We start from the raw sequence: 17,900 nt of genomic DNA, 5'->3' as shown, positions 1-17,900 counted from the left end.
TCTGGAAGAAGGGTGGGTAGCGTGGGGATCAGAAAGGTGGGCAAAGTTGGTTAACCGAACCTCTACTGTTTGCTACATAATTTCCGGGACTTCCCATTACCTCTCCCCCCTGGGTCCCAGATCAGATAGCATGACCCTTGCAGGGTTCCAAAGTGGACGGAAATGGATGGGCGGTTCCAGAAGCAGGTTGGGATTCTCATCGATCCATCTGCACCTTTCTCTGGAACAACTGAGGTAGAGCACTTGGGCCGGAGGACTCCTCCTGGAAGTGATGGTGGCGAGTCCTTCAGTAAAGGAAAGGCTCAATTGTGCTAAGGCTTCCTGTCCTGACAACTCCCGGAGTAGCCCCCGCCACGCAGCAGCCGCCTTTCTGCGGCCGGCCGGCTGGGGAGGCGGGGCAGGAAGGCTAACGCAGGAAAGGGTTACGGGAATAGCTTTCCAATGACAAAGTCTGGAAGGGACCCATGCCTCCGCCCCTCTGCGGGTTAAGCTGGCACAGTGCAGGGAGGAAAGCGAGGGCGATCCGCAGCCGGGCCTCCCCTCCCGCCCACCCCGAGCCGCGGGCGCTCTCGGCTCGGCCCACCGCCGAGGCAGCCGGCGTGTGCCTAGGGCAGCGGGTCACCAGGCTCCGCCCCCGGCCGCCCGGCCCGGGGGACGGCACTTTGTTCAGGATGCCGCCTCCTTCTCGTAGTGGAGCCGGAGCCCGCGGCCGCCCTAGTGAGAGGCTGGAGGCCGGAGCGCGCAGCGCGGGCTGAGACTCGCGCGGGGAGCGGGCTGGGCCCCGGAACCCCCGGGAAACTTTCTGATCGCAAGGAGAGGACGCCCGGCACTGCGCTGCTCGGGCGATGCGCGGACCCACAACCCGGGACCCGGCGGCGGCGCGGACCCACAACCCGGGACCTGAGGCACTCCGGTGAGTGGCCCGCACGGGGCGGGTGCGGCGGTGGCGCTGAGCTCTGCACTTGGCGAGGCTAGAGTCAGCCCGAGGGAGGAGAGTCTGGTGCCCGAGAGAGGCTGAGGGCTGGCGCAGGAGAAGCGCGGGATAATAACCGGGATGCTAGTGGCTTCGCCCGAGTGCCGAGACGCCGCGTCTGGACCTTGCGTCTGTCCTAGGGTTGACAATGCGACCATCTAACTCCAACCCTCTGAGCTTCAGTTTCCCTTCCTAAGAAATACCTGCCATTTAAAGTGCGCTAAGTTCCTGCAATCAAAGGCACTAAATGCTGTGTTATTACACACACACAGAGAGAGAGAGAGAGAGAGAGAGAGAGAGAGAGAGAGAGAGAGAGAGAGAGAGAGAGAGAGAATCAGAGAAACAGAGAAACAAACACACGCACACACAGAGAAAGAGAGAGAGATCCTAACACACATAGTCAAGTCAGACCACACACACACACACACACACACACACACATCTGAAACAGCTAGTTAACTCTTCGAACATCCCAGAAGGAACTAACGGAACAGCTGGGGCAGGTGACCTGGCTAGGCTATTCCAGAAAATGTGCACTGCCCCGCCACCACTACCATCCCCCTGCACCGAGGATACGCTGAGAAGAAGCGCTCTCTTCAAGGCTGTTTCTTCTGGCGCCTGCCCAGGACGTCTGGGAGCAGAAAGAGCATCCCAGGGGAGAAAGGAGGGAAGAGAAAAAGAGAAGCTGGGAAAATGTAAGAGAGATGCTCACCTGAGGGTGCGGGTGCGGCGCCTGGGTTTTTGTGGACCCTTTAAATCTTTAGACTCTACCAAGACTGGCCATAGGATAGAGAGCTGGCCAAGTGTGCTGATGGCATAAAGGGCAGGAAGGAACTGGGGCGGACCTGAGTGGTGAGTGGCTTGGGCAGTGCACTAGAGTAATGCCCATCCAGCAAAGAGAGTCCCTTGTCCCCCGGAGCTGAACACAGGAAAATCAGCTGGTGACTCAATGGGACTTTGTTAGGACGGTCGGAGAGCGCAGCTGGCGCCGGCTTAAGGGAAGTGCTGGATCCCCCCTTGATAACACACTGTTTATCTGGCTTCCTGTTTCAGCCATTGGGATACCATTGGCTGGTTCAAATTCAATGCTGAGAAGCCTGTGGCCAGTTCTCCCGGCAAAGGCTATGGGCTCATACAGATTCTTGCAGTGTCACCTATTTAAATCCTTGGACTTTTGGCACCCACCCCCAACCCCGTTACTGTCACTCACTTGTGATGCAGAAGGAGGACTTTGCAGACAGTCACTCCAGAGACCTTGACCTCTTCCCTCGGGACAAAGATACCCATTCCTCTGTCTTAGTGTTTTCATCCTGCTTTGGTTGGCACATCTTTTTACCTTGGGAAGGGAGCAGCAGCAATATGGATGTCCCCTGAGATGTGCTTTACACGGGGGGCGGGGTTCTAGATAAATACTGTAGTTTCTCTGTCTGTCTGTGCTATGGACTTCAAATTCGAGAACAAATAGTTCTTCACCTTTCTCGCTCTGGTCCATGTTCTTCTTCTTCTTCTTCTTCTTTTTTTTTTTTTTGTTTGTTTGTTTGTTTGTTTGTTTTGTTTTGTTTTTCAAGACAGGGTTTCTCTGTGTAGCCCTGGCTGTCCTGGAACTTACTTTGTAGACCAGGCTGGCCTCAAACCCAGAAATCTGCCTGCCTCTGCCTCCCAAGTGCTGGGATTAAAGGCGTCCGCCACCCCTGCCCGGTGGTCCTCATGTTCTTAAAGTTCATCCAGAAAGAGAGAACCTGCTGGAAGAACAGACACTTTTTTTTTCCAGCTCTGTGTCAGCCTCCAGGGGCCTTTACCTGAGGTTGCCAGGTAAGGGGGCTGTTGCTAATCTGAGGCCTCCAGAGGGCTGGACTTAACTCCCTGGGGAGCAGGCCTTTGGTTCTGCTTTGGATTTTAGACAGGTGAGAATCTTCATTCAGGCCTTCCTTCCCCATCACTCAATCTGACCAGCACACAGTAAGCACTTTATAAATATTTGCCAACTTAATAAAACTGGGAGGGAAAATCTTAATGGCACCCAAAGCCCACCCTCCATTTCATGCAAATGGCAAGCTATCTATTCTTTGGGAGTTGTTTGGGTTTGTTCACCTCCTAAAACCATCCCATACAATAGTCTAGGTTTTGGTATCTGGTGGCCCTGTTGAGTCTTGTCCTGCGGAAATGCCATTTGTCCTCACCTTGCCTAATCTGTCTGCTATCTCAACTTTATATGAACAATCTCTGCACTCCAAGGCCTCAGGCATGCTAAGCAAAGTGTGCCCGACCAAGTGACAGCCCAGTCCCGGCACTGCCTTGGCCCAATAGGAAAGAGCTCCAGGAAGCATGAAAGCGCCTTTTCAAGCCTGTTCATCTTTTATCCTTTCGGTCTTAGTTGATGTGACTTCTCCCCTTTTAAAGTACTTTTGAATCTTTACAGGGTTTATCATGGGACTAGCATTTTAAAAGAACCTCTGTGTCTCAGCCCAACCCCTGCTCCTCTCCCTTCAGCCCAGAATTCAGGCCTCCTGAAGGAAGGGCTGGGCTTCTGGCCACACAGCTGTGGTGCTGCAGAGCCCGCCTAGGGCTCAAGCCTTCTCTCTCTTTCTAGAGGTCGGTCTCTTTAGTAAATCTTGTATGTAGATCTCTTTGTTTGCAGTATTTGCATGCACAGATCTCAGCAGTCCTGAGCTGTTAGCAGGAAAGAGAGAAGCAGAAACACAGGAAGAGGGGAGAAGAGCTCTCTCCAGCCACCAGCTCTTCTGTGGAACACTGGGATCTAAGAAGTGTGGCAATACTTGGCAAACACTTCATCTTGCTTGCCCCCTAGACACACACACACACATAAATAATTAAAAACATTTTTAGTTCCTTTTTCTTTTTTTAAAGTTCCTTTTTAATAAAAAAAAAAAAAAACATTTAAAAAAAGCATTACCAACTTTTTAAGTGGAAACACCCTCCTCAGTTGCTTGGGCCTAATCTCTTAGGGAGGCTGACTCAGGCTTAGTTTCCTCCAAGGGATCTGGGATTTTGCTTCCCAGCTTCCTGTGACTCCTAAGACAAGAAGGGAGGCTGGATGGCTAGGACCCAGACTAATCTGAATGGCTCATGGATTTGATTCAGCTTCTGATGCACGACCTGTGAAAGCCCCCACTACCACCCTCATCAAATCTATTTGCTCTATTTAATTTTAATATGAGATGTACTAATATGCATGAAAAATCAGGGGCGCTGATGCATGAGCCTCACCGAGGACTGTTAATAACAAGATGTTTCCACTTCAAAGGACTACAGGACTATTCTGATGGCCAGTCCTCTGATGCTCTGAAAGCTTTCCTAAACGGATTTGTTTCTTAATTTCCTCTCCGAATTGTTCACCACCAGTATGTTTGTATGCTGATCTTATAACCTGCTGAACTTACCCGGGAGTGTTTTTTGTGTATGATTTTGGACTCTTCTATATCCGAGGCCACAGCAGCTATGAATAAAGGTAGTTTTACTTCTTCCACTTTGGTTTAGGTAGGTGCTTTCCTTCCTAGCCCGATTGCTTGGGCTGTAACTTTTAGTACGCTGTCCGAGAAGCCGAGGGGACAGTAGGCGTCTTCCTCTTGTTCTCCATCTTAGGGAAGAGCCTTGTGTGTTTCACTATCTAATATGATGTGAGCCATGGGTGTCTCATATTTGCCTTTTATGATCTGGTAAAGATTCCCTTCTATTGTCGGGCAGTGGTGGCGCATGTCTTTAGTCCCAGCACTTGGGAGGCAGAGGCAGGCAGATTTCTGGGTTTGAGGCCAGCCTGGTCTACAGAGTGAGTTCCAGGATAGCCAGGGCTACACAGAGAAACCCTGTCTCAAAAAACAAAAACAAAAACAAAAAAAAAAAACAAAAAACAAACAAACAAACAAAAAAACAAAACAAAACACAAAAACAACAACAACAACAAAAAACAAAAAAACAAAAAAAGATTCACTTCTATTTATAACTTTCTAACTTTTTATATTGTGAAAGGATGCTGTACTGTGCCAACTGCTCTTTTCTTCATGAACTATGTGACTTCTTTCTTCCCTTCATGTTGCTCATGGGCTTACTTCCTTACTCTCCTTCACTGAACCACCTTTGCATCCTGGGATAGATGAGTCTGGAAATTTTCTTTTTCTTTTTCAATAATCTGTGATTTTCTGTCAACAAACCGTGGGTTAAAGAATGTACCTGTTCCCGGATGGGACAGTGCCGAATTATATCTTTTTTTATCATTGTGCTTGACACACTAAAAGAACATTTTTATCATGGGAAAATATATATAACATAAAATCCACACATTTAACAACTTATTTCCTTTTGAGACATGGTCTCTCTCTATAACCCTGGCTTCCCTGGAACTCTCTATGGAGACTCAAACTCACAGAGATCTGCCTGTCTCTGCCTCCTGAGTGCTGAGATTAAAGGTGTGGCCACCAAGCCTGGCTTAACAACCTTTTTTAAAGACAAAGAATAAAAAGTATAATACAAACTGGCTGAAAGATCTGATTCCCTCTGCCCCAACCTCCCAAGCGCCGCCGCCAGCCACCATACCCAGCATCTTTAGCCACTCGTCAGTGTAGTGGAATTAGATGCTGCATACTGTTTGCCAATCACCACCACTAGCTATCTCTAAAGCTTTTTAATCCTCTAAACCTAAAAGCTACCTATTAAAGATGAACTCCCAGCTGGGTGTGTCAGCCCATACTGTGATCCTAGTACTTAGCCAATGCAGGAGGAGATGGAGATTGAGTCCTGTCAGGGCTGTAGTGCAAGCCCCTGTCTCAAGAATCCCACAAATAACTAAGACTAAATAATGAATAAAACCTTCATTCCCTTCCTTCCATCTTCTGGCAACCAAAATTATATGTTTTTACATCTATAAATTTGTGAACACTTCTTTAAGAACGACAGGGTTAGAACATTCTTTTTTTTTTTTTTTCTCATCTTTTAGTCTTCCAAAATGTCCCTTAGTCTGGACATGACAGCTCAGATTAGACTCTGATGATGTGTGGCCGTTCCAAAGCCCAGCATGACCTTCCTTTCCTCTGGTTATGATTCTTCATTTTGCTTTTTGTTTCACTTCATCCTGGGGACCTTTTAAACATTACTGATCTTTGGACCATCCCTAAAAACTTAGCTTAAATTAGTTTGGACTATGGCTTCAGTACCTGTCATTTAAAATAAATCTCCCTTGGTAATTCTAATGTGTGAGAGTCGGTTCTACAGCGGGCTGAGCTGATTTACTGGCTGGACCCATGACTGCTCACAGCTTCGAGGGAAGCTGTTCCCTCCCATCTGGTCGACAGGACTGACCCACTTTACATCCCAGTTACTAATTTTAAAATCTATTTACAAACATGGTAAATGGCAATTTCCATAGAATGAATGCTTTCAAAGTTGAAAGGACCATTAATTATATAGTCTCATCTTCTCTCTCATAAAATCTCTCTTCTCGTGCTCACCGGGCGACATCTCTGTTACCAGGGAACTCCTAACAACAACACAAGCATCAACTTATTTCTTATTCCATAGTTCTGCTTTCAGAGTTCCCCTCGTATTAAAAATGTCATGGTTGTGACCTCTACCCCTTGGTGGAAAACACCGCAATGTTAGTGAGTATTATCAAAGTGCAGCCCCAAATCAAGCCACACAGGATGAGTGTAATTACCTGCAATGCTACCTTTTCACTGTTTGAAAAGAGCTTCTCTGTCTTCCTCTCTTCCTTGGTCTCACCAGCCCTTCAGACCATCAGCTGGTGTGTTGGCAGAGAACACATATGATATGCTAGGAAGATTCTGAGTCCGCCTTGGAATTACACATTATATCTTGACTTAGTGTGTAAAGTGTAACACACATGAGTGTTCAGCAAAATTGTACCATTATTTTTGTATCATCTTAGGCAGACTACAGAACCTGTTAGAGACTCAGTTTCTTTTCCATAGAGAGATCTAACTCCTGGGACGCTACGTTCCCAGCTCTCCTGATCTCAGCTGCCACCCTTACCCTACATGTGGGTGCACACACCACACGGAGCTCTCAAAAGTGTTGAGTTTCTGGGAAACAGCCTGAGACTGACGTCGTGAATCGAGTCTATGGCAAAGGCTTGTGTCAGTAAATGTCAGATTCTTCTTCCTTCTTCCCCTCCTCAGTCTACCCGGCACCCTTGGAACAAGCTACAGTTCATCCCTGCTCATGTCCAGAAAAGCAGCAATTCATTTATGAGCTTCCTGATATAGGTGATCTGTAGGCAGTTCACCTGGTATAACCTAGTTGACAAAGTAGGGTTTTTTACCCTTGCCCCCGCCCCCATTTTCAGATTGAAAACCTGAGAATTAGGCTCCCTGAGAAAGGACAAAAGGGGGCCTAAGGCAACAAAAAGTCTTACTGAATCTTCTGCTCATTTTATTTTGATGTTATCTAATGTGAGGGCATAGACTTCAAGCCTAGCACAGACTGGATATTCAATAAATTATTGCTAGAGTCAATTCCCAGTGCCTGTTTTCCCAGCTCATTGGTGCAGATAATTAAGTTGACTGGAAAGGAGAAACGGGGTTCCTGGTGGTGCCAAGACGCCAACTGTTCTCTTCTTGCTTGCCTTGAACAAAGGAGAGGCAGCTGAGGGTACCCAGCCAGGGCTATAACTCGGCAGCTGCCTCCCTGTCTCTCCTTGTGTGGTTCTGTGAAGTCGCCTGGCTTTTCTTGCCCAAAGCATTGGAGGGGCTTGATTGTGTTGGGGACCTACATGCTCCCACCGGATGTCCACTGCCCCCCACCCCCAGACCACTGAGCCCTGCACAACCTCCTGAGCATTGTGAGCTTTACTCAGGAGCTTTAAGAGGGCAGCCATGAGGCTCATGTCTGTTCTGAGTGGCGGCTGTGTCCTCAGGGTGCCAGGGACTAGGAGACAATCAGTGTGCTCTTTCATGCCACTTTTCCCATCAAGGATTTGTTAGAAAACTTTCAAACCAGCAGAGAAGGGGGGTGCAGCAAGCATCTAATTGCTGTTCTTACATTTTGCTACCTGTACTCTCTTGTTCTTTCTTATGTGAAGAAGTAGGAATCTCTTACAGACTACATAGAGACTATAGAGAGAGAAGAAGGGGGAAGACAGATTATATATAAAATATAGACATACATACATATATACACATATGCGGGGAACAATGTAACAAAATGTCATTGTCAAGTAAATTTAGACATTCATTGTTCAAGAATATATACAAAGCCATTTGAGAATAATTGTTGGCATGATGACACTCAAACCCTAAATACTTAGCTGTGTTTCCTAAGAACAGAGACATTCTCTTACATACCTACTGTGCCTTAATCATACCCAGTAAAACTGGATCTAACAGAATTGGTTAAAATATGGGCCATATCAAATTCTCAGGTTGTTCTCCAAGCACATAGAGGGCTGCTCATATTTTTCTTAATCAGCTGGCTGCTGTGTTGAGGCCTGAATTGAAGTTTTATCTCCTGGAAGGGGCGACAGGGTCTTTTCAATTGGGATCATGGTATTCTGGATGAAGAGCACTTGATTGATTGGTTGGGTGATTGTTTTAGATAGTTTCTTACCATATAGAAGCCTTGAACTCATCGGCTCAAGTGATCCCCGCCTTCTTCAGCCTCTTCAATAGCAGAGGCTATAGTCATGCTTTAATTTATGTCACTCAGTTTAAACTTTACAATAACTAAGCCCTCCATTTTACTGGTAAAGAAATCACGGTGCAGAGAGTTATCCAAGGTGCCTGAGTATGAGCCGTTACTACTTTCCTGCTGCATGCCAGGCAAGACGTACAGGAGAAAGTGATAGTGTCTTTGCTAAAAGGCCAGGTGACAGTCACTAGCCTCTCCTCTAGGCCTGATGGGATGCTTAGTCACGGGCGTTAGTGTAAACATCTATTTTCATTCTTTTGGGCTGGGAATGATAGACACTGCCTAATGGTGACACGACATGAACTGGAATGATTTGTGTATCATTGAAAGTTCAGACAGGCCGGGCAGTGGTGGCGCACGCCTTTAATCCCAGCACTTGGGAGGCAGAGGCAGGCGGATTTTTGAGTTCGAGGCCAGCCTGGTCTACAGAGCGAGTTCCAGGACAGCCAGGGCTACACAGGTAAGTAGCCAAAGGGCTAGTGACAGAAAATGATTTAAGCAGCAGGACAGAGTTAGGAGGAGTCCGGCCAGGAAACTACTCCTTGCAGTTGAAATGTTCTGATGGGGATCTCCTATCATGGTCATGACAACAGCTGCTTTGGGTTCATTTCTGATTTCAAAGGACAGAAAGGAGAGGGGGTCACAGGCCTGGTCTAGAGACTGAGCTGGGCTGGAGAGGGCATTCTTAAACTCTGGGTGCTCCCAGGCAGCTACTCAGAGGTGCCCATAGCATATTCAACAGGACACTCTTAATGCCACACAGCCCACCCGTCAAGATTTTGATGCAAAATACTTGAAGGATTTTTTGCTTTTAAAAATATCTGGACATCAGCATCTCATTTCTTGTTTGTTTTTAAAGTCTCTGTTTTTTTAAAAACCCTGGATATAAGCAAACATTATTGGGAAATGAGAAATTTTTTTTTATTATTTAAAGGTTATTTTCAAATACGATGAAATTTTGTGAAAACGAAATTTGAATGTGGATGTTGTTGACACGTGACATTTTATAGATGTTTAATGAAATCTTGATCAATGCCAAGTTTACGATTTATTTTTGTAATCTAGACCATGTAACATATTTTTCTGCTGCTCACATCTGCACAGCTCCTTGGCTGTGGGCTTCTTTCCTGGGAGCAGGAAGTGGACTTGGGGGGTATGGGTGTAGGTCCTGTAGGTGCCTCTGGGGGAATGTTAAGACACACTACTCTGGGCACAATCCTAGGCTGGGTGGACCTCAGCTGCATGTATGTCATCCTCCTGACATGGCCCTTTCTGGGGCCATGTCTTCTCTCTGTCTTTTACTAACACTACCCTTCCTTAGGTGTTCTCTCTAGTGTATGATCCAAGGATGTAACTTCCACCCAGCTCATTCATTCGTTCACGGCAGCTCTATATACTGGGCAGGACCCCCTTTTTATAGATGGTGAAAAGAGGCCAACCTGAACTACATAGCAAGTACCAAACCCTGCCTGGAAACACACACACACACACACACACACACACACACACACACACACACACACACACACACAATCATATTGCTAATTTTATTCTTCCTGCTCACTTGTTACCCAGGTAGTCAAAGCAACAACATAAACTGGTTGTATTTTGGGCTTTGTTTCTTAGTTTCTCATCAGAATTGAGAATAGCAATTATACATAAAATTAAGCCTATGTCAGGTTGACAACTCATTAAAATCTCTTTGCTAAAATGCCTAGCTAGTCCAGGTCAAATAAATGGGCCACTCCCATTTTACAGATCAATGCTGTCCAGCCTTGCAGTCACTCCCAGTCCCCTTTTAAATGCTGTCACAAACACACCACACCACTGTGAGGCAGCTCCCCTCCCTCTTGCCTTTAGAGAAATCATAGGCTGCCAGAGACATCTAGAAAGTGATGACATGGTCGAGGTGGCCGTGGGATGTGGATAAGAAGGACTGCCACGGAGCTGGCTGCAGACATTGTGGCCTCTCTGCACCCACACTCAAGCCTAGACAAAGGCCTCAGTGTTTGGGGTGATGGGCAGGGGATGGCCTGAGGTCTATGAATCCAGAGCAGGGCTGAGAACATGGAAGTAGCAAATACCAGCGCACAGTAGGGGCTCGGGAAACATTTACAGATTGGTTACTTAGGGATCAAAGTCAACTTTAAACTCAACTGAGGCAAAGGCAGGGCAGGAATGTCTGTCCATCCCCCTTCTCAGCCCCAGGAGTACCCTGGATCCAGACTTCCCTGGCAGTCTTGGAGGCCACCTTCTTGCTTCCTCCACCTCTCTTTGATGTTGGGCCTCTGAAGTGTGATTTTAGAAAAAAAATGCACAGGCTTCACTTGGGGTCCTGTAACTTCCCCAACCTTCAGTTTCCCCATCCAGAAGACAAGGGTGGCATTACTTGCTCTACAGAATTGTGGTGCTCTAGGGAGAAGCTGGTCCTCTGGTGTGGTGCTCTAGGGAGAGCTGGTGATCTGGTGTGGTGCTCTAGGGAGAGCTGGTGGTCTGATACAAAGTGAATGTTGGTCGTGACCATTGGCCCTGATCCATGTTCAGGGATCTAAGTTTCTATAGTTAATAACAGTGGGGCCACAGAAGGTCTGTGTCAGACAGGAAAGTAACTGAACAAACTCACTGTTGCATCAAGCATGCAGCCCAGCCCTGCAGATTATTCTTCTGAGAGGTTTTATTCCCAATAGGGTATTTATACACCAGACATGTGGTGGGACAATGTTACCTTGTCATGGGGTCAGAGAGATAGAATAGGAGAGCAAGCATCCAGTGCCAGCTCTGAGATATACGATCCCTCTGAGCCCACTGGGCTCCAGACTGCACTGTGTGTGGAGTGTGTGTGTGTGTGTGTGTGTGTGTGTGTGTGTGTGTGTGTGTAATGAGTGTGGCCTGAGGTTTTGTTTAGCAAGGCTGGCCCATTATCTGGTCCAGTCTGTGTCTCAGAGTATTACAAATAGCACTGACTTCAGATGAAGGGATTGCAGATGTGGCTGAGGCAGACTATGGAAAGGTGGGAGATTGGAGATGGTGAAGTCTAGGCTTGTGGGTTAAAAGGCAGATGGGTCTATCTCCATAACAATAGGACATCCGTGGCAGTCAGTCAGGATGCCTCTGAGGGCAGAGCTGTGCCTTACAAAGCTAGAAAGCCAGGCTCAGTGGTCCTTGAGCTGAGGTTGCTGCTCTGTTTTCTTCCACCTGCATCTTTGTGGTAAGCCTGGACAGGGTCCTGAACAGGCCTCGCAAGATTCGTGGAAGGAAATGGGAGCTCCCAGTTTCCTGCAGCCTTCTGAAAATCCAGACTTACACAAATAAAAAGAAAGGTCCCTCTCTCTTTTTTTGTTGTATTTGATTTTCATTTTAATCAAGATAAAATTTACCAACAGTGATCTGAACAGATCTTAAGTGTCTGGTTTGATGTATTTTTCACACACACACACACACACACACATCCCACAGCGTCATCATCAGACACAGACCTGCTCCAAGAGCTTATGTTTTCCCCGGCCCTTTCATCAGTAGATATCCCACCCCCAAGATGTGTCACAGAGCTGATTTGTATTGCCATAAATTAGCTTTGTCTATTAATGAGTTTCATAGGAATGAATAGTGGAATATGTTCTAGTCTGAATCCGACTTTTTAGCTGAGCAAAAAGTACTTACAGGTAAAAGCAATTTCTCAGTTTGGCCAAGTTTGATAGACTCATCCTCGTTGAGTTGTATGGTTGGGTTTGTGTTGTTTCTGCGCAGTCTCACAGTGTGACCCAGTCTTGTCTCAGACTCGACTCATAGCAACCCTCCTGCTTATCTTGGTGCATGCTATATGAAGGACCACTGCTTATTTATAGGTTCCCTAATTATACCACTGGGCAACTGTGGTCTGCGTCAGGGTTCTGAGGGTTCAGATACACTGGTAGGGAGATGGGCATGGTCTTTGTACTTGGGAGGGTGAAGTCAGGGGAATCACAAATTCCAGGCAAGTTGGCCTCCACTGTCAGTCTGAGGCCAGCCTGGGCAACCTAGTGAAACCCAACTCAGAGATGGGGGCGGGGGGAGGGAGTAAAAAAAAAGCTGTGCAGGCAATCCTTAGAGGAATCCCAGATGTGTTCATAGTGACTTTGTTTCTAGGACATCTTTCCTTCCTATGGTGACCTTCCTTTCTTTCCTGGATGGTGGCCACCTTCACTAATAAACATGCAGATTCTTGGTGGAGGGGTAGTGTTTTCTCCCTAAGCTCACTGGCCTGTATTGAGCTGGCACGTGTCACCAGGCAGGAGTGTCTGTCCCTGCCTGTCCTGGTGGTGATGAAGAGGGTGGGGACCTAGAGGGGGTCAGCTGGCTAACGAGGATATTGTCCCAGGTGATGGCTATATTGACTGTGTTCTGTTGGGAGCCCAGCACTCAGCATGGAGTCAGGTATGTGGAGATTGCTTGATATAGATATATTGATGACTAATGGTCTGGAAAAGAGGAGCTGGGGCAACCAACCCACTATCACGCTCCTGCTATGGAAGGTTTGAGCTTAGGTAGCCCCGCTGGGAGAGGAAGGGTGGATAAGGTTTCACACAGGAACACCCAGCAGGGTGGAGCCATTGTGGGAATGGGGCGTGTGGGAGGGATACAATGGCTGGAGAGCCAAGAGCAGGAGCAGTCATTTTAGAGGATCACCAGCCTAGGAGTGGGACCCTCTTGTGCCCCTTGGTGCAGCTCAGGTAAGCTTCTTTCCTCTTAGAGCCCTCCTCTCTTAAGCAGGTGTAGTATCAGGTCCTGTGGCTGCCATAACAAAGTAAACTTGGTGGCAGAAGCTCATCAGTGTATGGTGATGCCTGTAATTCCAACATGCAGAGGCTGAGGCAGGAGGATGGCAAGTTGGAGGCCAGCCCTGACTACACAGAAAAACCCCCTCTCACTGGGGCTGGAAAGATGGGGGGCTCGGCAGTTAAGAGCCGTGCTTGCTGAGGACCTGAGTTCAGTTCCCAGCACCCACATGGTGGCTGACAAGCGTCTGTAACTCCAGTGTCAGGGGATCCAATGTGTTCTTCTGGCCTCCAGGCAGACAGATGGTGTATATACATATATCCATGCATTCAGAAAAACGGTCATACACATAAAATAACAATCAATATTCTTGGTTTTTTTTTTTTTTTTTTTTTTTTTTTTTTTTTTTTTTTTTTTTTTTTTTTTTTGGTTTTTTTCGAGACAGAGTTTCTCTGTATAGCCTTGGCTGTCCTGGAACTCTCACTCTGTAGACCAGGCTGGCCTCGAATTCAGAAATCCGCCTGCCTCTGCCTCCCAAGTGCTGGGGTTAAAGGCGTGCGCCACCACCGCCCGGCCAATATTCTTGATTTTTAAAATTTTTTATTTACATGTATGTCTCTCCAGTCCCAACAAGTAAATCTAAAAAGACAAAAAAAAAAAAAAAAAAAAAAAAAAAGGCTAGCTATGGTAGTGCATTCTTTAATCCCAGCAGTGCTAGGTCTACATAGGTCTACATAGGGAGTTCCAAGCCAGCCAGAGTCACATGGTGAGACACTGCCTCAAAAACAAACAAACAAACAAACAAACAAACAAGCTGTTTTATAAAGTGTCTCAGAAAACTAAACAAACAACAACATCCCCAAATCCAAGGAATCCATTGTTTAAGTTTTAGCAACCGAAAGTCTAAAATCAAGATACCAATAGGGCAAGGGCTGGAGGGCTGGCTCATCATTAAGACCACTGGGCTGTTCTTCCAAAGGACCCATGTTCAGTTTTCAGAACCTACATGGTGGCTCCCAATTGTCTGTACCTCCTGTTCCAGAGGATTCAGCATCTTCTTCTGGCCTTCATGGGCACCAGGCACCAACATTCATGGGCACCAACACACATGCAGGCAAAACACCCATACACATAAAAACATTAGTGGTGTCATGTTCATTCCATGAAACCCACAGAGAAGAGTCCCCTCTTGCCTCTTCCAGCTTCCAGTGATTGCCAGCACTTGTCCTCCATTGGTCTGCAGATGCATCTCTCCAGCCTCCGTCTCCATCACTATGGTCCATCACCATGGAGACCACATGGTCTCCCTGTGGTCTTCTCATATTGTCTTATTGCTGTGTGTGTCTGTGTCCAAATTGCCCTCTTGTTAGTTCAGAGGTCGTGCTGAGTGAAGGACCCATTTCCTACCTCAGCAAGACGTCATTTTAACCAATTACATCTGCCATGACCCTACTCCAAATAAAAACATCTTCTGAGATACTTGGAGTTCAACTGTCTTTACTGGTGACACATTCAGCCCACCCAAAGATGCCACCACTGCTCGGGTAATCCTTTGTAGGTGTGATGTGTTATGCAAGTGTCAAGGGATTTTTAGCCTGGGATATGACTGATATGTCCCATGGGACAGAAGTCATATAAATCTCTCTGGGACTCTTTCTTACAAAATGGACCTCAGGTTCTCCCCACAAGTAGAGCCTGTGACTCTGCCTCCGAAGTTAGGGGCCCAGAGCACTGGGAGAGTTGTGGGGCCCCTGCACATGTAGACATCTGCAAGGAAACCCAGGTTGAAACCCAAGAGACACTTTGACTCCAATACTCATCTGCGATTTTCAGGTTTCTTGTCCTGATGGTAAGGATCGAGGAAATCCCAGTGTCCTCCACCACAACCCATGCCATGGCCCCTTCCTCAGTGAAGTCTACAAGGAGGGAGCCACACTATAAATAGCACCCTACATCCAAAGTCCTTCTTCCTGTGCAGGAAACACTGCGGTCTAATGGGAAGGAAAAACGTGTTTCCGGAAGAGAGGCCAGGAAAGAGAGAAGCGGGGGAGGGGCGGGGGGCGGGGGGGGGGGGGCGGCAAGCCCAGCTGAGTTCCCGGGTGCTGGAAGAGAGGTGCAATGAGGCCAGGTCAGCAGGTGTATGCAAGGGTTTGATGCCAGCTTTCTGGTGCGGGCATGTGACCCCGCCTGGGGCCCGTCATTCAAGAGCCTCCTGAGAATGATCAGTGGAAAGAGACCCTTATGAAGACTTTAGGCAGGAGACTTAGGAGGTCAGGGCCAAGAGAGTGTTGTTAATGCTGCATCCATTTGTTTGAACAGTTGTCATTTTAGGATGAGGTGGATGTCCATAACAAGTGATGCGAGGTACATTTGTAAGAATGGTTGGTGAGAAGCCAGTGAGCACAGTAGAGGCAGCTCAGGGTCCTGGGAGACAGGAAAAGGCAACAGCAGGAGTCAGGAAAGCTCTGAAAGATGACTTCTCCTCCTGTAGGAATACAGTCAAGCCCAGGGAAGGAAGCTGGAGGCTTCCAGGTGGGGAGGACGGTGTGGAGATGAGAGGTGGAAACAGCTGAGCAGTAGCTACACGCTCTCCTTTCTCCTGGCTCTCTGGTGCCCACCCCAAACTGTAACTGAGAGTCTACAGAGAAGTCCTTAGCCCTCCACAGACCCCTGATGGGTCTCAGGGGCCTTTGCCCCTGCCTAACTAGAAGAGAGGACATTGCCTGTGTAGAAAACATGGGAATGAGGTGACCATGCTCAAAGGCCAGTTCATCAAGAAAGCCCCAGAAAAGCATCTATCTTCTCGGAAGAGCCAGGGGCCTGATGAAAGGTTCTGTAGCGGCAATTATCACCGTGAGAGCTCAGAGCTGTGGGCTCCTTTCTAATGCAGAGGGCATCAGAGTCATCCAGTGATTCTCAGCTCCGACTCCTGGCTCTCCAGCCCCTCTGTGATGCTGCCAGACCGCAGGCCCCCTTCGTGACCGACACGCAGATGGGTTACTGTTTCTGTAAGAAAGCCCTAGAAAGTCCTGGTATCAAGTTCAAATTCCTTTGCATTCCCACGGCACCAACAGTGATGTTGAAATGCAATATTTCCACCCCCATCCTTCCAACCAGGGTGGTTTGTGATTAGAATCCAGGCAGGATCCCAGGGCCTCTGAGGAGCCTGGGCAAATTTCAGCCCAGTTTCCTGTTTTATAAAACAGTGCACAGTTCAGGAAGAAAAACAAATGCTTGGCATGTGTGCTCATCCAGTGTCCCTTAGCATCCCTCCTGAACATATCCTACATCCCCTATCCTGGTGACCATGTGCCCAAACACACAGGCAACTTTAGGAGATAATTAAGGCTTGCTTTCAGGTTGTCTACTCTTCATGAGGAGACCACACTAACTCCACCTTCTCTCCAGCACCTTCCTCTGCTGGTGATGACTTGCCAGCAGATATCTCTTCATCGTCCCAGTTTCTACATGAGTTCGCAGAGACCCGCTTGCTCACACCACTTACCCTGGGAAGAATAGGCCATTGCCCAGGAAACCGCTGGCTGCGATCCAGTCCCTTTACTGTAATCATGTCGAGAAAAGGCAGGCATGACTTTGCTTCGGCAGGAATTAAAAGATGAAGGGAAGAAGGAAGGAGGCACCAAGGTCATTTCTATGGCTCCTGCAGAAAGACAAAGGACACCTCGGAAGCTGTAGAAGAGATGCTGTCTTCTCTGTTCTGTGCTGTGTGGTATCTGAGATGCTGTCACTGTGCTGTGCTGTGCTATATGGTACCCAAAATGCTGTCTCTGTGCTATGCTGGGTGGTACCTGAGATACCATCTCTGTGCTGTGCTGTGCTGTGCTATGGTGGGAATGAAAATGGTGCCAAGCATTTGTTCTTTTGTGAGGCATTCAAAGGGGCAGAAAGGAGGCCACCAAGGCCTCCAAACAGAAACAAATGAGAAACAAAACAACTAGCACCAGTAAAGAGGCCTGGATGGGTGGCTTAGTGGTTAGAAGTTCCTGATATTCCTCCAGAGGTTCTTTTTTGCCTCCCAGCATCCATGTCAGGTGGCTCACAACTACCTGGAACTCCAGCTCTAGGGGATCCAGCACCCTCTTCTGGCCTCCTCAGACACTGCACACTCATGTATCATCTGCATGCATGTGTATACATACATGCAGATTTTATGTATGTGTATACATAAAAATAAAATGCACCAATAACAACCTAAAGCCAGTATGAGAGTAAGAAGGAAACAGAACTGTGTTTCTATGCTTCTGACACTTCCTAGGTGTGTGTGTCTGACTTTTATGTTTGTGGCTTTGAATATACCATGTGCCCCTTCCTGTCTTTGAACCTTCATCTGTAACAGGGTCCTAACTCTAACCTAGCTCACTGGATAGCCTAGCTCATGGGGACTGAGCCTAGCTCATTATGGGGACTAAGATTGTCCATATAATGGCACACTTGGCACCAGGCTTGTGAAAACCAGAGGTTATTAACAAATGGTAGCTCACGGACAAGACACTTG

At 47.5% G+C, this 17,900-nt stretch overlaps 1 protein-coding gene across 3 annotated transcripts in view; it reads left to right on the top strand.

The window, feature by feature from the left end:
* Positions 1 to 563: 563 nt before the first annotated feature.
* Positions 564 to 17,900, top strand: part of Nav1 (neuron navigator 1) — a 246,086-nt gene continuing 228,749 nt past the window's right edge. The window contains exon 1 of one of the 3 annotated variants that reach the window (XM_034513255.2): positions 564 to 913. The gene's annotated coding sequence lies outside the window, so the exon portion shown is untranslated. The remainder of the gene's footprint in view (positions 914 to 17,900) is intronic. The other 2 variants (XM_076941255.1, XM_076941256.1) reach the window with 2 other exon arrangements.

Source organism: Arvicanthis niloticus, chromosome 10, assembly GCF_011762505.2.
Source record: "Arvicanthis niloticus isolate mArvNil1 chromosome 10, mArvNil1.pat.X, whole genome shotgun sequence".
Lineage (NCBI taxonomy): Eukaryota > Metazoa > Chordata > Mammalia > Rodentia > Muridae > Arvicanthis > Arvicanthis niloticus.
The sequence above is the reverse complement of the archived record's forward strand: the minus strand, read 5'-3'. Positions and strand labels throughout refer to the sequence as shown.